This window comes from Chlorocebus sabaeus, chromosome 21 (genome assembly GCF_047675955.1).
Source record: "Chlorocebus sabaeus isolate Y175 chromosome 21, mChlSab1.0.hap1, whole genome shotgun sequence".
Taxonomy (NCBI): Eukaryota; Metazoa; Chordata; class Mammalia; order Primates; family Cercopithecidae; genus Chlorocebus; species Chlorocebus sabaeus.
Window position 1 is genome coordinate 73,684,121 of NC_132924.1, and position 19,049 is coordinate 73,703,169.

The following is a 19,049-nucleotide window of genomic DNA, read 5'->3' on the forward strand; positions in this document are numbered from 1 at the left end:
GTATGTGAAAGAGAGAGGCATTGCCCATATAGTATCCCTTTAAGCAGTATATGAGGACACTTCTGAAAAAACTCTTTAACTGCAACTGACCATTGTGGTTTGGCTTTGTGTCATTACGTAATCATAATCCTGTCATGATTTTATTTTGCGATACATGTAACTGTTGGTGTTCCTAAACAGGTTAGACTTTGTTCTTATGTGTCAGGATTTTCTTTTACCAGGTAAAGAGAAGAGAAAGAATAGCCATCTGAGTGGAACCTGTGTGTCCTGAGCAATCTGGCTATCGCCCCTCAGAGGCACTTCATCTTCTCTGTCTATAAACATTTCTCACAAACACTGTCTTTGAGAAAATATTTCTAATAGAAGAGTTTATATGCTACCCATATTCATACCTGTGACCAAATCCTCAGAACAATACTATGAAACACGTTTATGGCGTTTACCCTGTGGCCAGGAGCTGTCTAAATGTTAATCATCACTACTATCTTTTGATGTGGGTACTCTTACGGACCAGAAAATTGAGGCCTGCAGCTAGTCAGCAGTTTACCCCAGGTCACACAGCTGAGAAGAGGTGAAAGCAGGATTCAAACCCACCAAGCATGGCTCCAGAGTCTGCATTGTTTCTTAATATCAATTCAAATGATTTTCCTTTTGTAGTTCTACTTTACCTGCCTCAGACTTCTGAAAATGTGAAAAGATCCTGAACTCATGATTGTAGTTTTAGAATGAAAACATCTTCTTTCATCTCGGGTCAGAAGTTTGGTGTCTGAATGTGAATCCAGTGAGCTCTGTGAATTGTTAAGATCCTATTACTTATCATCATCATGCCAAAATGAGGACTTGGTGCATGAGGGAGTCGCCATTCTGATCTTGAACATCTGTCCCAGCAACTAAATTCTCAGCTGCTCCATTTCATTATTGGTTGTGCTAAGATGTCAGGAGAGATTTTGCTTTTAAAAGTGGCCCTGTACTTTTCAGTAATTAAGGGAAAACATAATATCTGAAAAAATGTATCACTGACACTGAACTCAATTTGCTTTGAATGACTAATATTTTTACTAAGAGGTTTCTAAGGCATATTATCACTGCAACATAATTTATGCTTTTGGGAGTATACCTTTCATAGGTCTTCTTAAAAATACTTTTCTTCTCTTATGAGATAGCACATAGCAATTAATGAAGTTTTAAAACATCAAAATATAAGCTCCTTTACTTGTTTTTTCTTACACTATTTCAACCCTAGGGAGGGAAAGCCTAGAATAAAAGCTAATAAGATCATAGTGTAACTTGAGCTAAGTTAACAATCATAATGTGGTAGTCTAGTTTTTTTCTTAAGCCAGCTTTATAATTACGGTTATGAACAATAATTACAATTATTTGAAAACCTGTAGAACTGACCATGCAAGCCTCATATTTAAAAAATCTAGAAGCCATGCTTTAATAATTTAAGATCTGTAGTTCTTTGTTCTTTCTGATCTATATACTTTGTTCACCATCTTTGAAGGAAAAGCACCACTTGGTTTCACAGTGTAGTAAATGTTTTGTATGTATTAAAGCATTTAACATTTAAGAAACTAACTTCCAAGTGTGCGTATGTGTGTGTGAATGTTTCTGTATGTTTGGTCATTTCTTATGGGGGAACCCACCCCCAATATTTCAACGTAGGTTCTTTCTATTTTCCATAAGTGTCGGCCAGCTGAGAAATAGAGACAGTACAAAGAAAGGAATTTTACAGCTGGGCTGCTGGGTGTGACATCACGTATCAGTAGGACCATGATGCCCGCCTGAGTCTCAGACCAGCAAGTTTTTATTAAGGGTTTCAAAAGGGGAGGGGGTGTAAGAACAGGCAGTAGGTACAAAGATCACATGCTTCAAAGGGCAAAAAGCAGAACTACTAGTAAGGATCTAACAAAGATCACATGCTTCTGAGGGAACAGGACAAAGGGCAAAAGCAGAACTACTGATAAGGGTCCAACAAAGATCACAAGGCAAAGGGCAAAAGCAGAACCACTGATAAAGGTATATGTTCAGTGGTGCACGTATTGTCTTGATAAACATCTTAAACAACAGAAAACAGTGTTCAAGAATAGAGAACTGGTCTGACCACAGATTTACCAGGGTGGAGTTTTTCCCCACCCTAGTAAGCCTGAGGGTAACTGTAGGAGACCAGGGCGTATCTCAGTCCATATCTCAACTGCATAAGACAGACAGTCCCAGAGTGGCCATTCATAGACCTGTCCCCAGGAATGCATTCCTTTCCCAGGGTATTAATATTAATATTCCTTGCTAGGAAAAGAATTTAGCAATATCTCTCCTACTTACACATCTGTTTATAGACTCTCGCAAAAAGAAAAATATGGCTTTTTTGCCCAACCCCACAGGAAGTCAGACCTTATGATTGTCTTCCATTGTTCCCTTAAAATTGCTGTTATTCTATTCTTTTTCAAGGTGCACTGATTTAATATTGTGCAAACACACATATTTTACAATCAATTTTTACAGTTAACACAATTATCACAGTGTTCCTGAGGTGACGTACATTCTCAGTTTACAAAGATAACAGGATTAAGAGATTAAAGTAAAGATAGGAATAAGAAATTATAAAAGTATTATTTGGGAACTGATAAATGTCCATATTAAAATGAAATCTTCACAATTTATGTTCCTCTGTCATGGCTCCTGCTTGTCCCTTCATTTGGGGTCCCTGACTTCCTGCAACAATTTCTTATTCAGTGCTTATTTGGGGGTGATTCACAATTGGAGAAAGTTTGGGGAGATGGTCAAATGTTCACATGAGTTGAAGTGCAGAACTCCCCTATTCCCAGCACTCAATGTGGTTAGTTATCATGTTGTAGAGTTTTCAAAATAATGATAATAGTGGCATAGGGTGTAGTGTCAGACAGCTGGCTTTTATCTCAAACGGAAACTTTAATAGCCTTTAAAAATAATGCCTTCGGCTGGGCGCGGTGGCTCACGCCTGTAATCCCAGCACTTTGGGAGGCTGAGGCGGGTGGATCACGAGGTCAGGAGTTCAAGACCAGCCTGGCCAAGATGGTGAAACCCCCATCTCTACTAAAAATACAAAAAAAATTAGCCAGGCGTGGTGGCACACACCTGTAATCCCAGCTACTCCAGAGGCTGAGGCAGAGAATTGTTTAAACCTGGAGGGGCAGAGGTTGCAGTGAGCCGAGATCACACCACTGCACTCCAGCCTGGGCAACAGAGTGAGAATCCATCTCAAATAATAATAATAATAATAATAATAATAATAATAATAATAATAATAATGCCTTCATATGAATGTTGCCTTCCTTGTGAATTCATATTTGGAGGATTCCCATTTTATACACATGCAAACCAAATAAGCTACCTGTTCCAAAATGGACTTTTATGGGGATTTCATTACAACCTCCGAGTAGAATTAATAACTCTTTCATGTTTTTTCTCACAATGTTTGGTGCTTCTGCTGTTGTAGCACTTTTCACATTGTAATACATGCAGCTCTATGCATCTGCTTTCTCCCCTTAGAATGTGGAAAACTTGAAAGCAACAGTTAACTCTTCCTTATATCTGTCTATCATGCTTTGCACCATAACTGATATATCTATTGGTTTTATCATAAAAGTCTGTTGTTATGATTTGAGAAATACTCATTCTAGAGTTATTTCTAGAAATCCTCTAGAATAAATAGAGTAACCCTTTTTCCTACCCTAGCTTATGTGAGTTTTCTAAAATGCAAATCTTGTATCAGTTTCCCATTTATACCCTTCAGGGGCTCTCCATTTCTTTTCTTAATGTTTTAATTTCTATCTTGCGGCTCATGAACTCTTCTCTGAACCCTACTCACCACTCTTGTCTCCTTTTCTTCCACTCTCACAATCCACAGCTGGTCTCTCCAGATCCACATTCATTCCAGCTGGTCTTCACACCCACTGCTGGCCCTAACTAGAACACCCTCCCCTCACCTCTCACATCAAACTGCTCCACACTTCTAGGTGCTTCCCGTGGGACATTGCTCCTGAAGTCTCAAATTTGGGTTAAGTATTTCCCCTAGATATTCTAATATCATTTTCTACTGCCTTGTCATAGAATATCATGCAATCTGAATGCCTAATTACTTATTTTTATCTTCCATTTTGCTGTAAGTTAATTGAGGAGAGGGGAGGATGTGGTCCTGTTCTTCATACTTGTGCCTTCAATGCCTGGTGTACAGTGGGAGCTCAAAATTACTGTTGTGTAAGTGAATGAAGGAAGACATCATTTAAAAGCTAACTGGGGCTAAGTACAGTGGCTCAATCCCAGCACTTTGGGAGGCCGAGGTGGGAGGATTGCTAGAGCCCAGGAGTTTGAGATTAGTCTAGACAACATAGTGAGACCCTGTCACTAAAAAAATTAAAAATAAGCTGAGGAGTAGTGGTGCATGCCTGAAGTCCCAGCTACTTGGGAAGCTGAAGTGGGAGGATCACTTGAGCCCAGGAGGTTGAGGCTCCAGCCTGAACTGCACTCCAGTCTTGGCAAAAACTAACTGGTAACACTTAAAGCACAATTTCAAGTGTTCAACAATTATAAAGTCATTTCATCCACTTAGGACTGGTTTTTTTTGTGGGTTTTTTTTTTTTTTTTTTTTTTGAGAAAGTCTCACTCTCTCACCCAGAGTGACAGTGGAATGATCTCAGCTCACCACACCCTCTGCCTCCCAGGTTCAAACGATTCACATGCCTCAGTCTGCTGAGTAGCTGGGACTACAGGCGTGCACAACCATGGCCTGCCTAATTTTTGTATTTTTAGTAGAGATGGGTTTCACCATGTTGGCCGGGCTGGTCTCAAACTCCCGACCTCAGGTGATCTGCCCACCTTGGCCTCCCAAAGTGCTAAGATTACAAGCTAGAGCCATTGTGCCTGGCCCTAATTTTTTTTTTTTTTCATTATTGTGTGCAATCTGATGAGATACTTGCTTCACAGGGAGTTTAGCTTGCCCAAGATCACACAGGGGCAACAGTTGCGTTTGGACCTAAACAGTCTGGCTTCAGAGTCTGGACTCTTAACTTCTGCTACAGTGGCTTTCTGAAGATTTAAAGTCAATAGATCAATGTTTCTAGGTGACTGGTGACACTTTAGGGCATTGACAAGAGGGAAGCTGATTTTTGCTCTTGTCTCTACAACTGACAATTATGTGATTCTTGCAATCTCTCTGTACCTTACTTTAATTATTTGCAAAATTGGAGAACTATGGACTGAGTGATCTCAAAGGTCCTTGTTCTCTAAATGAGGGTGATTTGAACCAGCCACTCGTTTATGCTGCTATGAAGAAGGTAAATGCTTCTATGCTTTTTAATTTTTTCCTATTGAAAAAGATTACTAAATGACCATGAGCTAAAATAGGTAATCTGGGTCCCCTCTGCCGACTTCGTCAGGTTTTTATTGACACGGTTTTGAAAACTCATAATCTCATCCCATTACTCTCTTATCAAGGGGTTGCATTTGAGTAAGGCTATGAGACTCAATAACCACAATAGAGCTGTCTAAGAGATTAAAGTGAGTCTCCACTGATAATTGGGCACACTATTTCCAACAATAGTAACTTAAATGAAAAATGCTGGTGATTGCCTAGTCCAGTGGCTAGCACATAGTAGGCATTCAGGAAATATTAGCTCTCTAATTCATTCTTAAGATTTTATTTTTCCTGTGAGTTTTCAGTTATATCACTTTTTTCCAGTCTCCAACAACACTTATTGAAAAAGGACAACTAATAAGCATTGTAGCTAATTTGGTACATGTTCCTGTTATATAATCACCATGGTACCCAGGCTCTTAACTGAAACCAAACAAATTTATAGAAAGAAAAATTTTTGTTCTTTCACATAAGGTGTTCTGTTATGGAAGCACTACCTTTTATCCTATTTTATCTTTTGTCAGTAGACACTACTTTCCAATGTGTTCCATGGAAATGTTAACATGTGATTGGATCTACTTCAGGGAATCAGCAAGTTTTATTAAATATTAGACAACCTCATCTTTTACTTTTAAGGAACACGGATATATGGCTATGTCTGAAGATTGAATATTAAATATGTCAAAGCATTAAAAAAAGTTAATACATTTACATGTCACATTTCTTTTTGTAATTTTCTTTGAAAAGACCAATGCCCTAGTGGTCAAGCATTGAAAGTAGTTTCTTGCTATGAAATGAAAAATTTGTAAAATGTAAATGTATCTGTTACATTATAAATCCATTTTCACTTATTAACAGTATTAAGTATTAAATGAATATAGAACATCTCACTTACTGCAAATAAATGAACAGCTTTAGTAATGCAAATGTAAAAAGGACCATAGTACTGCATATTGTTATCCAAATTATGTCCATCTAATGATGGAAATTCAACAATGACTCCCAGTAAATATACCCACAGCAGTTGGTAATCTGCCCACAGTATACAATTCTGAACAGGTTACGTGTGTGGTATTTTAGTCCTTCTCCCAGCATGTTTCAAAGCAGTTTTTGTTATAAGAACTTTGAAAGCCACAGAAAAGAATTTTTAGTGGGTTTTCTTCAATTTTGAAATGCCTTGGGTATGTAGTAACTTATTACTTGAATCCAGCAGTAACTTAGCCTTTATGTGCATAGTTCCCTATTTTGTGATGTGTAAGAAGTCATCAACATATGGATACATAATATTTAACATTTGAAATTTTAAAAAATAACATTTAAAATTTAAAAAAATAAAGAATAAATAAAGCAATAGATCTAGTCAGCTTCCAAAATATCGATGCAAAAATTGTTACTGTTTTAAAACAGGCATTAGCTCCATCTATTGTTCTATGACCTAATTTGTTTTAACTTCACTTGAAAGAATAATCATTGATTATTGAAGTCTCTCAAGATTACTTAAAACATATATGGCTGTATATATAAACAAATATGATAAATTGATCACACAAGAAATCTAAAATATAAATTTCAACACCTTATAAAACATCTTTTAAACATTCATATGTTACACCTATGAAGGGCAAATTGGAGAAATATTCATACCACAGAAAATTGTCTTAAAAACTATGATTGTAGAAAATTAGATTAATAATTCTACATGGATTTTTAATATACTGTTTTCTTTGTGACTTTGATTTTAGAATTGCTCTCAAATATTGCTAGATCCCATATATTCTATTAAAAATATAGCAATTATGTGTATGCTTTGTGTGTGTGTGTGTGTTATTTGTATATCAGGGATTTTTTATATATATGGGAAATCATATATAAAACTATAAAGTAACATTTACTCTCTAAAGCAATGCGATACAGATTTATGGCCAGGCACAGTGGCTCATGCCTATAATCCCAGCACTTTGGGAGGCTGAGGAGGGCGGATCACAAGGTCAGGAGATCGAGACCATCCTGGCTAACATGTTGAAACCCCATCTCTACTAAAAATACAACAAATTAGCCGGGCGTGGTGGTGGGCACCTATAGTCCCAGCTACTCGGGAGGCTGAGGCAGGAGAATGGTGTGAACCCGGGAGGTGGAGCTTGGTGTGAACCCGGGAGGTGGAGCTTGCAGTGAACGGAGATCGTACCACTGCACTCCAGCCTGGGCGACAGAGCAAAACTCCGTCTCAAAAAAAAAAAAAAAAAGATACAGATTTATTAAATAATTACTGGGATTGTGATCTGATAATCATTTAGAATATGTAGCAGTCAGCACCAGGAATGTCCAAGACATATCACTGAATTTCCTCAGTAGCACAAAGAAGGAAAAACAGCAGTCAATTCCGTTACTTAACCTATGCATTTGAAAATGCAGTCAAGTAGTCAGTCATGCCCTTTGCAAAGTACCCAATCAGATATAATACTAACAAATAACACTTGAGACTAAATTTTAGGTGATGAAAACATGATTATGAATCTTCCTGGGAAATGGGTCAATCATGTCTGTCTGCTTGAAATCTGTCACCTCTAGGTTTCAGGAAGCCATTTGGGTGCGTGTACCAGTTAGGCTTAGATGTGACTTCATTCAACAAGAAGAGCAAAATAAAATTAGTTTTAAGGTGGTAGAAGTTTATTTGTCCCTAACAGAAAAGGAATTCATAAGTAGGCTGTACAGGCCTCCTATGACCATCAATAATGCTATCATGGCTCATATTTTCTGCTTTGTCATTCTTAGCTTGGGCTTTCCAAATTCAAGAGTCGAGATGATGACTAGAGTTCCACCTATTATGTCAACATTCAAGGCTGTGCTCGCTACTCCCTTTTAAGAATTTCCCATAGGCACATACATACTTCTCTTAAATGTGATTGGCCAGACTTAGTTACATGACCATAGCCAACTATGAAGGTGAGGCTGGGAGTTTCTTAGCAAAACGCGTTGTCCAGGATTCTGTTATTAAAGAAGAAGTAAAACTGGATATTGAAAGACAATTAGCATGAAAAGCAAGCGTCTGAAACAGTCATACCATAGAAATTAAAGGGTGTTTATTGCATTACACTACACTATATTCACTCAAGCATTTGTATGTGTTAGTGTCCTCTTTCTCGGGGACTTTATGAGTCTGGATGTGTATGAAGAAAAAACGGTGACAAGCATCCCAAACTTACCTGTCTGTAATCTGAGGGTAGATAGTCAAATGCAGGAAAGTCAGGAAAGAAAGTTGAATAAATGTTCTAAAACTAGCCTCAAAAATCAGGGATTGACTGCAGACACTGAGATACCAATCACATCTGGCTTTAAGAACCCTTTCATATAGTAAATCTGAGGTACAGTGGCAAAAAAGAGAGAGGTTGTGAATAGCAGCTCCCAAGCAAAAAAGTCTATTTAATGCATATTTATAATGCAAATACTTGATGGGGTATGGGGAAATGATGATGACCCAGCTCTTTTACTGTAACTCATATACAGACAGAGTGTACCCCGTGAGCAGCAGTAGTGTGCTTGAACTGACGGTAAGTGGAATTAAAGATGGAAGGAAAACTTACTGGAAAAAGAGAATAACTATAGCAAATTTGTTTAATTATTTTTTTAACGTCATGTGAGAAATGGTCTTTGTTTCCTGTGCAAAAGCAAATATTGTACTAAAGGAGTCTGAAAACTAATACATAGTACAACAGAGTCCATAAATACTCTGATGTATTTGTTTTCTTCACTGTGCAGTTTTTAACACATGCCTAATATATTATGTCGGAGTAAAAATTTGATAAGTATAGTTATTCAGAATTTATCATCACATTCCTTGGATGGTAGTATTGCTGATAGTAGTCAAACTAACAAAATAAATAATTCAAAAGGACAGCCATTATTTCACTTTGAGAGAGATGTAATTCCACAAAAGGAATTTTATTCCATTTATCAATCAACTTACATTGTATTTTTTATGGCTTTCCTTTTCTTAATTTTTTCAATTTACTTAATGAGACAAATAAATTATAACCCACTTGGCCAGCACCTTTTTTTTAAGAAAATAAATGTTTCCTCAACCTACAGATGATTAATATGAAGCGGTGTGTGTTGTGGTATTGAAATTTTATAAATGATATTTTAACTATGTATCCAAATGAACTTTTGGCACTTGAATATATAGAGGTGATTTTATGACAAAGGTCTGGAGGGCATTTGATTTTGTTTTCCTCAATGTATACATAGATGACAGGTGAAGCAATCCCAGAAAAGAGAGCAAAAAGAAGGCGGCTGTGGGCTACTGTTTCTGTGTAAGAGGGGAGGAGTCTAAGTAGAATCACGGAGACGGAGTGAATTCATAGAAATCCAGAGGGAAGAGTTTTGAAGCAGAGGCAGCCATCAATATTGGTCAAAGAGCAGCAGGGAGGTTAAGTAAAGCAAAAGCTGGAGAATTAGGAAGCCAGGAGAAAATGGTCATCTTAACTGAACTGACATGCTGCTGGCTGATACCAGGCACATTCCAGTAAGTAAACAAATGCAAAGGAGGATGAGTCATTGAGTTCACAGGACTCCCTAAGAAGCCTTCATGGCAAGCAAAGGAAATGAGGCAGTATTGGGTCTATTAAGGGCTATATACACCTGTGCTGTCCAGGATGAGAGCCAGTGGCCATATAGCTATTGAGCACTTCAAATGTAGCTTGCATGAATTGGGCTATGAGTGTAACGTTTATACTGGATTTCAAAAACTCTGTGTGAAAAAATAGAATGTAAAGAATCTTATTGAAATTTTTATATCGATTACATGTTGAAATGTTTATTTTGATATCTCTGATGAAATATAAGGTATTGTTAATATTAACTTCACCTATATGTTTTTATTTTGTAACATGGTTACTAAGATTTTTACAAAATGCATCTTTGGCTTGCATTTGTGGCTCAGTATGTTCTATTGGACAGTCGGTGTATTATATACTCTGACTTCAGTTTGCCATCTCAATTTTTGACAGCATATGAGGGGAAATCTTTCTAAAAACTACAATTTGGCTGGGCATGCTGGCTCATGCCTGTAATTCCAGCACTTTGGGAGACCGAGGTGGGCAGATCACCTGAGGTCAGGCATTCAAGACCTGACCAATAAGGCGAAACTCCATCCCTAGTAAAAATACTGAAAATTAGCCGGGCGTAGTGGTGCATGCCTGTAATCCCAGCTACTCAGGAGTCTGAGACAGGAGAATCACTTGAGCCCAGGAGGCAGAGGTTGCAGTGAGCTGAGATCATGCCATTGTACTCCAGCCTGGGCAACAAGAGCGAAACTCTGCCTCAAAAGAAAAAGAAAAGAAAAAAAACCTACAATTTTTTCTACATTAACTTAGAAATGTAATTTGTTATAGTAGAAAGAACATGGGCTCCTGGATCCAGCTGTACTACTGAATAGCTACATGACCCTAGGCAAGTTATTTAACTTCTGTGAGCCTTGATTTCCTCATCCATAAAACGAGAATCGTAACACTCACCACACAGGATAATTGTTAGGATTAAATGGGAATATAAAGGACTTTGCAGAGTGCCCCGCACATAATTTGCACCTAATAAAAGTTAGTTACCTTCTTTCCTTGATATGTAACCCATAATTCTGTTAAAAGAGACAGAATTGGTCTGATACAATATTAGCCTCAAAATTAGTAGAGGATGGAAGTACAGGATAAGAAAATGAATCAAGGTTATTGACCTTCTGAATAAGAAAATCAAAATCTTCTCAAGACTGAAAAAATACTGACAAACGTAGCTTCTTTGGAAGGACAAAGAAAAAAGTTTCTTCTAATACAGAAATACATATGTATGTACATATGAATATATACATATGCATACATGTACATGTGCACATATGTGTGTGTATATATATAAAATAGCACATATTCTTCAGTCGGCCACATGAAACTGTGGATATGAAACTATTTTATAAGCTAGGATGTACTATTTAAATATTAATACTGGTGGTGTTATTCCTATTCTATAAAATATCATTTATTTGAAAGTGACAAATGGAGAAAAACAAAGAGTAACTTGGAGTAGGGGGTGGTAGTGGTGGAAATTAAAGGTTGAAATGAAGATGAGAAAAGAGAAAGACATTGAAAAGAGGGAAAGACTTTGCCAAAAGTCAAAGTAGGAGACATACATCTAACTACCATACACTACCCACAATTCTCTTCCTTCTCAGCCTTGACCTGTCCCCTGATGCTCTTCTAATTTTGAGGCTTATGTTATATTCACATGTAATCCTCACAATTACCCTGTGTGGTGAGTGTTATGATTCTCCTTTTATGGATATGGAAATCAAGCTCACAGGAGTTAAATAACTTGCCCAGGGCCATGTAGCTATTTAGTAGCTTCTCAGCCTTGACCTGCCTCCTACATTGGAATGGTCCAACTTGGATCCCTTCTCACTCCTCCTTCCTTTTAGAAACTCTAATACGTATCTTTTGCCCATAGCAAAAATCACAGTTCCCTGTCAAATTTCAACTTTGTCTCCTCATCTCAGGTCTCCATCCAGCCTTGACTCCATTCCTGCCTCCTTCTCTTTTTCTCTCTACGCTTTTGCCCAGAGCTACTGGACTTTATGCTCTACCACCATTAAAAATATCTCCTTTCCCTCCCCCAGCCTCAACACATTCACCTGGGCATCCTACTTATACTTGAATGCTGCCTCAAATTAAAAAATAGATATAGGATTTATGATACAGCTGTGGTACGTTTTCATATCATCTGAACTTGTAAACATGCATCCAAATTTTACCCACCAAATTATTAAACATTGAATATCTACTGGTGGAAATTTGGTGGGTCGGATTATTACTTTAAAAAAAAAAATGAATTAGGCTGGGCACAGTGGCTCACACCTGTAATCCTAGCAATTTGTGAGGCTGAGGCAGGTGGATCACCTGAGGTCAGGAGTTCAACACCAGCCTGGCCAACGTGGCGAAACCCCGTCTCTACTAAAAATACAGAAAAAAAAAATTAATTGGACATAGTTGCACATGCCTGTAATCCCAGCTACTCAGGAGGTTGAGCCAGGAGAATTGCTTGAACCCAAGAGGTGGAGGTTGTAGTGAGTCGAGATCATGCCACTGCATTCCAGCTTGGAAATAGCGAGACTCCGCCTTAAAAAAAAAAAAAAAAAAAGAGTTAAATCTAGTTTATACTACTATTATGAACAAAATTGCATTTTTAACATGATTTTCTTAGAGTTACAAATGTGAAGAATTTTGTATCACTTAGTAAACTTTGCGTTGCATGTGATAGAAAATCCAGCTCAAACCAGCCTAAGCAATAAAAGTAATTTATTATGTCACATAAGAGAGCAGTCCGGGGATTGGCTAGGCTTTGTTCAAAGTTCCAGTGATACAATTAGAGCCCAGTTTCTTCATGTACATTTCATTTCCTTATCTGAGTTTCATTTTAGGGCACTTCTCTCTACCTGGCTCCAAAATTCTACCAAGAGGTCACAGGGCTAAAACTTTTCTGATTTGAGTGCATAAGAGAACAGCAAAAGTTTCTCTTTATATGTCCCAGTAAAAGTCACCGTTTATCTTAGGTAGTTTGATTGGTCACATGTACATCTCTAAACCTCTCACTGTACTCAGAAAAATGAGCCATGTTGGTTGACTTAGAACTATCTCGTCAGAAGACCAAGGACTAGGAGTGTGAGAAAAATTGATCCTCAGGAGGAAGACTGCAATGCATTTAGCAGGAAAGAGTAATGTTTCTTAAGAAAAAAAAGGAAACAATGAAAATCCACTAAAATCCCTCTCAAGGATAATATTCCATGACTCTACAGGGCTTAATGCATGTGACATATATAGAGTTCTGATAAGCAGTTTGAATTATATGGGCCAGAGAAATTCCCAGGTCATAGGACTTCTCTTTAAAGTAAAAGAAATAAGCCAGGCACGGCGGCTTATGCGCGTCATATCAGCACTTTGGGAGGCTGAGGCAAGTGGATCACTTGAGGTCAGGAGTTTGAGACCAGCATGACCAACATGGTGAAACCCCGTCTCTACAAAAATACAAAAATAAGGCCTGGTGTGGTGGCTCATGCCCATAATCCCAGCACTTTGGGAGGCCAAGGCAGGCAGATCACTTGAAGTCAGCGAGTTCGAGACCAGCCTGGCCAACATGGTGAAACTCCGTCTCTACTAAAAATATAAAAATTAGCTGGGCATGTTGGTGGACGACTGTAATCCCAACTACTCAAGAGGCTGAAGCAGGAGAATCGCTTGAACCTAGGAGGCAGCATCTGCGGTGAGCCAAGATTGTACCACTGCACTCCAGCCTGGGTGACAAGAGCAAGACTCCATCTAAAAATAAAATAAATAAATACAAAAATTAGCAGGATATGCTGGCATGTCCCTGTAGTCTCAGCTACTTGAGAGGCTGAGGCAGCAGAATCACTTGAACCCAGGAGGTGGAGGTTGCAGTTATCTGAGATCGGGCCTCTGCATTCCAGCCTGGACAACAAAGTGAAACTCCATCTTAAAAAAAAAAAAAAAGGAAAGAAAAAGAAAAAAAAAAGTAAATTAAATAATGTATCTAAATTGTCTAGCACAATGAATAGAACAAACTATGAACATTTATTAGTAGGTTGATTTGAAGAATTTCAAAAATAAAAGTAAGGCTAACAGTTCTCTTAACATGGGCTTTTATAAACAAACAAATAGAATTGGCTCTCCTTATTATCTTTATCCTGGTTTTTATAATCTTTTGTACCTTATTTGAGTTTAAGTTGGCCTAAATGATACCCTTTAAGGCAACAATGCTAAAATTCAATCAATTGTATCATGTATAGTTGGAAATTAATCATTCAATTTAATTCAGTTCTTCTCTCTCTCAGAGAGGTGGGGGGAGAGGGGAGCAGGAAGGGAGGAAAAGAGAAGAGAGAGATTGAGACAGTAAGAAAAAGGAAGAGTTCTGTTTATCAAGCACTCTGCTAGATCCTGGACGTATAGCTGTGAACAAGGAGACAACCTGCAGATATGGGCCCAGTCCTAGCTTTGTTAAAACCGATTTCAGAAATCTAATTATAACTGGAGTTGATGTTTCAGAAAAGAAAGTTTGCCTAGTTTTTGTGTATTTTTTACATTGCCACATCAAGCTTACAAAGGCTTACAAGAAATAATAATTTCAGTAGTAGTATTCCTGTGTCCTGATAAGCCCCACATATATTCTGTGAACCACATAGTTTTACTTAAAACGATCTTTAAAGTAGGGAGAGGGAAAAGGAGGAAGTCTATAATTGAATTTTGTCTTACACGTTTAAAATGTATTATTTAGAAAATATTCCATGTAATAAAAAGTACTGACTTCATCAAAACTCTCCCAAGATATTTAGAAAATGTTCCTTTACAAAGACTAGATAGTGTTGCATACAAGCTAAAGGGAAGAAGGTGGAGGGGGAGGAGGGTGCCTGTATAGGGCAACTGCATCTTTATTGTGACTTCACCATCAGCTGCCATTACACCTTCTGATATGAATTAGCTAAGATTTTTATCCAGATTCAAGGAGATCCCAACACTTAGGTTTTGACAGTGCTCTTCATGACATTCATCCATCTTTCAAGAACTATGTTTTGTGTGCACACTTTGTGCCAAGCACTTCTCTAGAACACAGTAGTTAAGAAGTGAGACAAACATTTAGGAACTTTATATTTTGAGAGAGAGAGGGGAATTATAGACAATAAACAAGATGAATAAGTAAATTATATGTTATTAGTTATGAATTAAATGCCAAAAAAATGAGAGACAGAAGTCAGAGTGTGTTGGTGAGGCTATGTTGCGATAGTACATAGAATAGACAAGACTGATTGAAGGCGTGACATTTGAGTAAAGATGGAAAATCAGTAAGTGGGTAAGTAATAGAGATTTCCAGGGGAAGCATTTCAGATAGAACAGCACTAGCAAAGATCATGATTGGGGAGTTCTGGAATAGCATGGAGGCCAGTGTGGTTGGTGCCTACTGAGACGAAGAATTGGAAGGAAACAGATCAAGAAGTAATAGTGGGTGGGGAGATCATCTAGGACTTGACATGACCTGCCTTGTCTTAACTTGTGTCCTGACATGACATGACTAGAATTGTCTCATCTTGGATTGATTGACATGCTTCGACTTGACTTATCATAGCTTGACTTGAATTTACTTGACATAAGTTTCCACTGAAGGGCTTTATAAAGGTTTGGCTTTTACTCTGAGTGAGATGGGAATCTTAGGGTTTTGAACAGAAGAGTGACATGACCTTAATGTGAATTAAATAGTTGCCTCATGAGAAAAATATGAGAGGTTTAGACTGGAATGTTAGCAATAGAGGCAGTAAGAGGTAATATTCTGGATATACAAATTTTAAAAATAGGGACAAAGGATTTGCTAATGGACTAGATATGAGATATGACAAAAAGAGAGAAGGCAAGAATGACTTCAAGATTTTTTGTCTGAGCAGCTTGTAGTATAGAGTTGCCTTTTACTGAGATGGGAAATGGTGTGTAAGTGTACATTAGTAGAGAGGAGTGCAAATGGTTACAAGATTCTTTTTGATGATGTTAAATTTGAGGTGTTTATTGAACATTCAACAACTGTGGGAATCTGAATCTGACATTAATGGGAAAGGGTCTGGCTGGAGGTTTACGTTTGGGAATCATCTGCTTGTAGATGGTATGTAAAGTTATGAGAACTGATGTAACATCAAATAAAGCAGTGAAGGGAGATAGGGGCAGGTGGTAGTGGGAGGAGAGGGAAAGGGATGGGAAGATAAGAAGCAAAGGAGCCTACAAAGGAATCCTATTCTGATGTCCTGGAAGTCAAGTGTTAGGGGATATTGAATCTGGAGCAGGCTTGTCCAACCCATAGCCCACAGGCCGCATGGAGCTCAGGATGACTTTGAATGCAGCACAACACAAATTCATAAATTTTCTTAAAACGCTATGAGAATTTTTTGGTGATTTATTTTTAGCTCATCAGCTATTATTAGTGTTAGTGTATTTTATGTGTGGCCCAAGACAATTCTTCTTCCAAGGTGGCCCAGGGAAGCTAAAAGATTAGACATCCCTGATCTAGAGGCATGACCTAATTCAAATGCCAGTATTAGACCATGTGAGATGGGAACTGAGATTTGATCATGGTTTTAGCAACATAGGGGTCGTTGGTGATCTTTTATGAGCAGTTTTGATGGAAAAGGGAAAATTCTGATTGGAGAGAGACCAGGAAAATATGGAAGTAGGAAAATTGAAAATAGTGATCAGAAACAATTTGTTTGGGGTGGTTTTATTGTAAAGAGATAAATAAAACTAGGACGAGTCGAGGGCATGAAATGGAGAGGGGTGTGTGTGTGTGCACATGTGTGTGTGTGTGTGTGTTTTAAAATGAGAGAAATATGGGAATACTTCTTAATGTGATAATGATCAGAGAACAAAGAGGTAAATGTCATACAGAAGTAGAAAAGCAAGAATTTCTGGAACCTTCAGTAGATAAGAGAATGGGTTCTGCTGGTCAGTTGAAGTGATTGGTCTCAACTAGGGTCACAATTTGCTCATAGCGATAAATTTTACTTGATACAGGGTCACAGGTAGAAATGAATAGATAAATGTTCTGTGGAATGTTTGGGAATTCTTTTCTGGTTACTTCCCTTATTCCAGTGAAATAGGAAACAAGATTACCAGCTTTATTTGCTAATGACTTCCTTCCCATCTGTTCTCTGCTTCACTAACTCCTTCTTTAATACTTACCCAATAATTTAGTTTATTACCTTTCTTAGGCTGAAAGCTTGGTCCCCAAATTAAATACGTCACAATTTCCGAGAGTATTTGTTAAAATGCAGATCTCTGGATCCCAGGCATATCGAATTATTTCCAGTTAGGAGAGTTCAGGAATTTCAATGTTTAGCAAACTTTCCTGGTGATTCTGATGCACACTAAATTTTGAACACCACTTCCCTTTCCCTCTTTTGGTTGCTTCAATAATAAATGCCTTATGTTCTTTCATCCCTCCATGGATTGCTGTATCTTTAGAATACTTTCATCTGTACTTAGCAGAGAATTTTGTACACAAAAATGCATTTGAATACTTAAAACTGATGGAGATTTTTTTTCTCTCTCTCTCTCTTTTTTTTTTTTAAAATGGAGTCTCTTTCTGTCTCTCAGGCTGGAGTGCAGTGGCACGATCTCGTCTTGCTGCAACCTCCGCCTCTTGGGTTCAAGCGATTCTTCTGCCTCAGCCTCTGAGTAGTGGGAATATAGGTGTGCACGACCATGCTCAGCTAATTTTTTCTTTCTTTCTTTCTTTTCTTTTCTTTTTTTTTCTTTCTTTTCTTTTCTTTTCTTTTTTTTTTTTTTTTTTTGGAAAAACAGGTTTTCACTATGTTGGCCAGGCTGGTCTTGAACTCCTGATCTCAGATGATCCACCTGCCTTGGCCACACAAAGTGCTGGGATTACAGGCGTGAGTCACTGCGCCTGACCTGATGGAAATACTTTTCTAATCATAGTCGTTCCTGATTGCATTTGAGAGGGACTAAGGTAACATTATCTTCACAGTGATGAACACAAGTATACATAAGGGATTTTTTTTCCCTAGATATTAGATAAACATCATAAACAATGAAAGATCTGATAAGTTGAATTTTATGTCATATTTTAATTATGCCACACAGAAAGCTAAATGCTTATAGACAGATTATATACTGTGTCGAGTGAAACTAATTTTTTACTATAGTGTTCAGCGTTCTTCTGAACACTGTTCTCCTTCAGTGTTCTCACTGAAGTTTTCCAATAAAAGAAGTGTATGTCTCGTGCTAGCATGTATGCTGAGTCTTTAAGAAATATTCAATAGCAGAAAATTGAATGGAATAGCTCTACATATTTTAATGTAAAAGCACATCTCTAAATCATATATATATATATACAATGTCACCATAGGAAATTTAAGGAAAATGTAGCCAAAAGAGAAACAAAAACAAAATCTCTAAACTAGTTTCCTCATCCAACACAAATCTTGAAAGACTTATCTATATGTATTGCCTTTTATTCTTCTTCCATCCAACATGTTATAATCTCTGGGATAATCAGAGTTTCTATCACACATATTGAGACTGTTAAGTAAAAGAGAAATGCATTAGAATTGAATTGAGCTAGACAGCATAAAAACATCTACAAAACAAAAGTGATTATCACAAGAAACTTGTACTGCAAATATTATACATATTTGGGGATATAACTTTCAGTATATTTAAAGGTAGATGAATGTAGAAGAGAGAACAAAGAGAATAGGTGGGAATGAAATAAGTTTAACTGAGGCTTTGTTTTTCTTTGTCAATGAAAAATTTTGTTTTTTAATCAGGGTAAAGTTTTAAAAAAAAGTTCAACTTTGAATTAATTTTGAGGTTATTAGTATTCTAAGCAATTCTCGTAAATACTCTAAAGCATTTTATTCTCACTGCTGTTTCTACTCTTTCCTGATTTAATTTAACCCTTATTTTCTTAAGAAAAGAAATGATTATTACTTTACAGCTGGCTTGCCTAGACTCTGAGAGTAATTCTTAACATACTTAGTAAATGAGGAACAGAAATGAGATCAGGTAGAAATAATTCAAATTGTCCTTATTTACTTAATAATTAATTT

General features: G+C 37.4%; 1 protein-coding gene and 1 pseudogene across 6 annotated transcripts in view; both read left to right on the forward strand.

Annotated features, from left to right (window-relative positions):
• Positions 1–19,049, forward strand: part of MAGI2 (membrane associated guanylate kinase, WW and PDZ domain containing 2) — a 1,465,424-nt gene that overhangs the window by 128,082 nt on the left and 1,318,293 nt on the right. The gene's annotated exons all lie outside the window — the stretch shown is intronic.
• LOC140709538 (uncharacterized) lies at positions 8,857–17,541 on the forward strand (annotated as a pseudogene).